The sequence below is a fragment of the Herpailurus yagouaroundi genome, unplaced genomic scaffold, assembly GCF_014898765.1.
Source record: "Herpailurus yagouaroundi ecotype Mexico unplaced genomic scaffold, PumYag 222, whole genome shotgun sequence".
NCBI lineage: Eukaryota > Metazoa > Chordata > Mammalia > Carnivora > Felidae > Herpailurus > Herpailurus yagouaroundi.
The window spans coordinates 4,476,374-4,482,055 of NW_024412453.1; positions in this window are offsets into that span (position 1 = coordinate 4,476,374).

A 5,682-nucleotide genomic window follows, 5' to 3' on the forward strand; every position below is an offset into this window, starting at 1 on the left:
TTAAAAACTGAGAACAAACTGAGGGTTGATGGGGGGTGGGAGGGAGGGGAGGGTGGGTGATGGGTATTGAGGAGGGCACCTTTTGGGATGAGCACTGGGTGTAGCATGGAAACCAATTTGACGATAAACTTCATATATTGAAAAAAAATAAAAAATAAAAAAATAAATAGAAGCACATTTAATTGTAGTGTGATTCTGAAAGTAGTAAAAAAAAATAAAAATAAAAAAAATAAAAAATAAAAAAAGCTACACAGAGAAACAAAACGATCCCAGCTGAAAACAAAAAACTATATACATAGTATATATGTGCATACACACTGTGTATACACGTATGTACATATGTATAGGCTATGCATACATATCGAAGAGTAAAAAAAAAAAGGTAAAGGTGTGGATAAAAAGAGATTAGTGACCACAAAAAACAGTAACTTATAGTATTTAAAATATGTGTAGGGGGCACCTGGGTGGCTCAGGGGGTTAAGTGTCTGCGTCTAACTCTTGACTTCCGCTCAGGTCATGATCCCTGGGTTGTGGGATTGAGCCCTGAGTCAAGCCCCACGCTGAGCCTGCTTCAGATTCTCTCTCTCTCTCTCCCTCTGCCCCTCTCCCCTGCTCTCTAAAATAAAAAAATAAATAAAGTAAAACAGAGGTAGAATTAAAACTCAGGTCAATCAGCACAGAAGAGGCACTATGGTATGAATGTTTGTCCCCACCCCCCCAACCCCCCAAATTCACTGAAATCCTAACCTCGCCTTTGGGAGGTGATGAGGTCTCAAGGAGGAGCCTCATGATAACCGGGACCCCAGAGAGGCCCCGCCCGGTGAAGACACGCAGTGCAGGCACTGGGTGAAAAGCAGGAGGCGCCTCGCCTCACCGGGCTGGCCAGACGTCCAGCCTCCGGGAGAAACAAATATTTTTTGTTGTAAGTTGCCACATCTGTGTTTTTTTTCTTTTTCTTTTTTTTTTTTTTTTACAGCAGCAGCTCGAACGGACTAAGCCTCGGACTGAGAAGTGGGGCTGCTGCCTTAACAAATACCTAAAAACGAGGAAGCGAGTCTGGAGCCATAACGGGCACAGGCTGGAAGAGTTTTCCAAGACCGGCGAGAAAAGCCACCGCCCCGAGTGGACGGTCAGGGGCGATGACGGTGAGGGCTCGGAGAGCGCACAGGAGAGCTGCAGAGAAAGCCTCAGCCCTCCTGGAGAAGACGCCAGTGGTTGCGAACAGAAGCTGGTGGAACAGACGGCCTAGGCCAGACCAGCGAGGCTGCAGACAGAAACGGGGACTGTGCTACTGGACACAGAGAGGCGATCCCGGTCAGGACCCGGCGTCCCGGACAGTGCTCACGCCCTGGTGTCCTGTGGACGGCAGAACTTGTATGCGACGGAACGGGGTATTTGCAGGAGGACGTTTCTGGGCAAAGTGTTGCAGGGAGCAGCTTGGCCGTTCTCCGATTACTTACAGTAAAAACCGACCGGAGAGAAATGACTGAAAGCTGGCTCGGCTCATCAAAAGGGAAACAATTTAAAAACATGGAGAATTGGGGCGCCTGGGTGGCTCAGTCAGTTGAGTGTCCAACTTCGGCCCAGGTCATGATCTCGGGGTTCGTGAGTTCGAGTCCCACATCAGGCTCTGTGCTGACAGCTTGGAGCCTGGAGCCTGCTTCCCATTCTGTGTCTCCCTCTCTCTCTCTCTCTGCCTCTCCCCCACTCACGTGTGCGCGCGCTCTCTCTCTCTCTCTCTCTCTCTAAAATAAATATTTAAAAAAGCCTTAAAAACCCCGTGGAGAATTAGGTCTCAAAGAGCGTAAAGCTGGTCCCTTCGTTCATTGGCCTGAGTGTCCCCTGAATTCACCCTCTGCCCCACTCACAGCTGTGTGCCTTCACTAGTACTTAAGGAACCCCAAATCCAACTACACCCTGCAGTCAGCCTTATGAGTGAGCCCACCCACCCAGAAACCTACTCAGTATGAGAGAACAGAGATCCCAGGTCATTTGACTTCTATCCCTTTCTAAATAAATGTGGCTTTGTGAGCACGAAAGGAGGAAGGCCAGTCAACAATACAAATTCATCTCTACTTTTTATGTTTTATTTATTTTTTTAAAGAACTACTGCTTTAACCTCTTTTGGTGGGGGAGGGGGCAGAGAATCTCGAGCAGGCTCGACATTCAGCATGGAACCCAAAATGGGGCTCGATCCCACAACCCTGGGATCATGACCTGAGCTGAAATCAAGAGTTGAATGCTCAACCGACTGAGCCACCCAGGCACCCCACTACTCTTTTTATTTTTTGGAAAGGAAAATCCCTATCACGATATATTGCCTGGTCTCTCTGGGTCCCATTTACCAAGCATACCCAGTCCTCCCCTTCCAAAAATATGAAATATTCTTCCTGACTCCCTTTAATTTTTTTAAGGTTTTTTGGTTTTTTTTTTTTTTTGAGAGACAGAGAGCAACTGAGCATGAGCAGGGGAGGAGGAGAGAGGGAGAGAGAGAATCCCAAACAGGCTCCACCCTGTCAGTGCAGAGCCTGATGCAGGGCTTGAACTCACAATCTGTGAGATCATGACCTGAGCTGAAATAAAGAGTTGGACGCTTAACCAACTCAGTTCCCCCCAAGTACCTCCCGACTCCCTTTAATATGCTGCCAGCCAATCCCTGATTTATAAAATAAACAAAGACCCCCCCCCAAGAATAAGGAAACTGGAATAACAGTTATCAGTGGCCATAACGGAGTTTAAAAATCAAATTACGCTTTTTCTCTCTTCAGATCATTCTTAACTTTATCAATAGAACTCTGAAAGGTTAATTTAGTGGAATGAGTAGAAATGTAACCGGACCTGAAATTCAGTTGCAAATGTTTTTCACCCCTGTAATAATCATTAACAAATCAATCCACAGCTGAGCAAGACTGTATCCCAAGAACAGGGTGACTGGATACACAGAATCAAATAATAGTTCTCGTTTACAATGGACTTGCTGCACAGCAGGACCCAGGCCAAGCCCTTTCCCTGCACTTCCTCATTTAACCAACTGCCTAATGCTAAGATGCTATCATTACGCCCATTTTTCAGAGAAGCTGAGGCTTAGAGTTGAGGGGACAGCAGCACGTGACAGGGACACAAAAACCAAGGCAGCCTGACTCTCGTGCAGGAAGGAGCTCTGGAGACCATCCAGGGGTCATCTGAAGAACCTTAAGCAATTGTCTACCTTTGTCTTTTCTTTTAAAGAACCAAGCTGTGAAATAATGTATTTGTTTATTTGGATGAGGGAGGAGGGGCAGAGAGAGAGACAATCCCAAGCAAGCTCCACGTTCAGTGCTGAGCCCAACATGGGGTTCGATCCCATAACCACAAGATCATGGCCTGAGCATAAGCCAAGGGTCAGACACCTATCCTACTGAGCCACCCAGGCACCCCGAAATAGTTTTTTGTTTGTTTGTTTGTTTGTTTACAAGTTTGAAGGGAAGGAATTCCTTGGGGAAAAAAATAAATACTGTTTCTGGAGACATGTAAAAAAAAAAAAAGGAAACATTTACCCTTTTCGAAATTCCACATCAAACAGCTATATTTTGATCTTTCTATCGCTTCTTCCATTATTCCCTCAAATTCCCAGTCAGGCTCAGCGGTTTACCCAATGTTTGAGATGCTAAAAAGCTTGGTTGGCAATGCCTGGGTCTTTGCTAATGCCAACAGCGCCCCCCAGCGGGCATTTTCTAGAAATCCCTACCTTGCTTTTTTTCCCCCCTCAGAACACAGCAGCTGGTAAAAATCCCCCATCATCCCAGCTTCCAAAGGCACGTGTGCATCCTTGGCAGCTGCCACAGAAAAAAAGGCCAACATTTCCCACCTCCACTCCTGGCCTGGCCGCTGGCTACTCAAAGTGTGGCTCACAGATCACTTTGCAAGGGCATCACCAGGGAACTGTGGAAATACCACGGATCAGGGTCTGCACATTAGCAAATTCCCTCAGGTGATTTATACCCACGTTAAAGGTTGACAACTCCCTATTTTTAAGTTGTTTACATCTGATAACATGGATGCATAGAAATCGCGTTACCAGTTATCAAGTTAATCTCCTTATACTGGAAATACCAAAATCCACCAAATGCTTTTTGTTGGCTATTTTCATTCTCAAGTGATTTTTAAGCAGCTCATGATATATAGTCTGGCCACACAGTTTCTTCTCCCACAATCACGACATACCCCTCTTCCCTACCTACCCCCTCATAAAAAGGTCTTGAAGTAGAAATGCCTGACTCAAAGGCTGGTAGTTTTGTTTTTTTAATTTTTTTTAATGTTTATTTATTTTTGAGAGACAGAGTGTGAGTGGGGGAGGAGCAAAGAGAGAGGGAGACACAGAATCTGAAGCAGGCTCCAGACTCTGAGCTGTCAGCACAGAGCCCGATGTGGGGCTCGAACTCAGGAACTGCGAGATCATGACCTGAGCCTAAGTCGGATGCTTACCGACTGAGCCGTTCAGGTGCCCCAAAGGCTGGTAGTTTTAAGGGCACCATTGTCACAGGGATTAGACAGAAAAGGTGATTTGAGGGGGGACTGCTGGACATCACTTGTTAGCCCAGGACACAATCTATCAGAGATTTCAAAACATGTGGGTGCAAAGAGGCATTTTGGGGAGACCCACAACCACGCAGTGGGGTTTGGGGAGCCCTGCAACCCAGACCCCGCAGCCCAGGACATGGGTGGGAGGTCCAGCTGCTGGGAACGGTTAGGATCACAGCCTCTGTACTCCACACCTCACTGCTCCTTGAAGGCTGTACCACTTTAAGGAAACTAACTGCTTCACCTGTCTGCCTCCATGACCTCATCTGAAAAATGAGTTTTGAGGATTAAATGGGATGCTGCACATTCAATACTTAACACCGTGCCTGGCGTGCGCACACACACATCTCTGTAAATGTCAAATTTAGCAACAGAAACACATTTCTCCTCTGTAGACCTTCTCTGTTTCCTCACTCATCCCACAGACTACTACTGCCCCTCCTTTCTGCCAAACCCCATGCCAGGCACGACCAGGGTTAAAACGCAGTTCTTTTAATTTGAAGAACAACAAGTCTTGGGAGACTTTAGGGTGAACACGGGCTGCCACAGGAATGTCGAGAGCACAGTCAGCTTAGGAACTTTGGAAACCCTACAAGTTAAAAGGCGTATGGCACCTCTGTTTGTGATTTAAAGTAAAACTGTCACAGGTAAAAATGTTCTGGGAAGCAGAGATTAAAAGACCATCTCCCCGGGTTTTCTAATCAGAAAATTGCAGACAAGTTAATTGAAGCCAGATGTTTTTCATTGTTCTTGGTGTTTAAACCTTAATGATTCCCTAAAAGGTGCTTCGAATCACTAGATCCGAGGAAACTCCGTGGCATTCAATCCAGATTTAGTGTATCGAGACTTTGGAAAGGGGCGCCTGGCTGGCTCAGTGGGTTAAGTGTCCGACTTCAGCTCAGGTCATAATCTCACGGTTCGTGGGTTCAGCCCTGCGTCACGCTCTGTGCTGACAGTTCAGAGCCCCGAGCCTGCTTCGGATTCTATGTCTCCCTCTCGCTCTGCCCTCCCCCGCTCTGCCCTCCCCTGCTCTGCCCCTCCCCTGTTCACGAGCGCGCTCGCTCTCTCTCAAAAATAAACCAACATTAAAAAAAAGACTAACTGCTTCACCTGTCTGCCTCC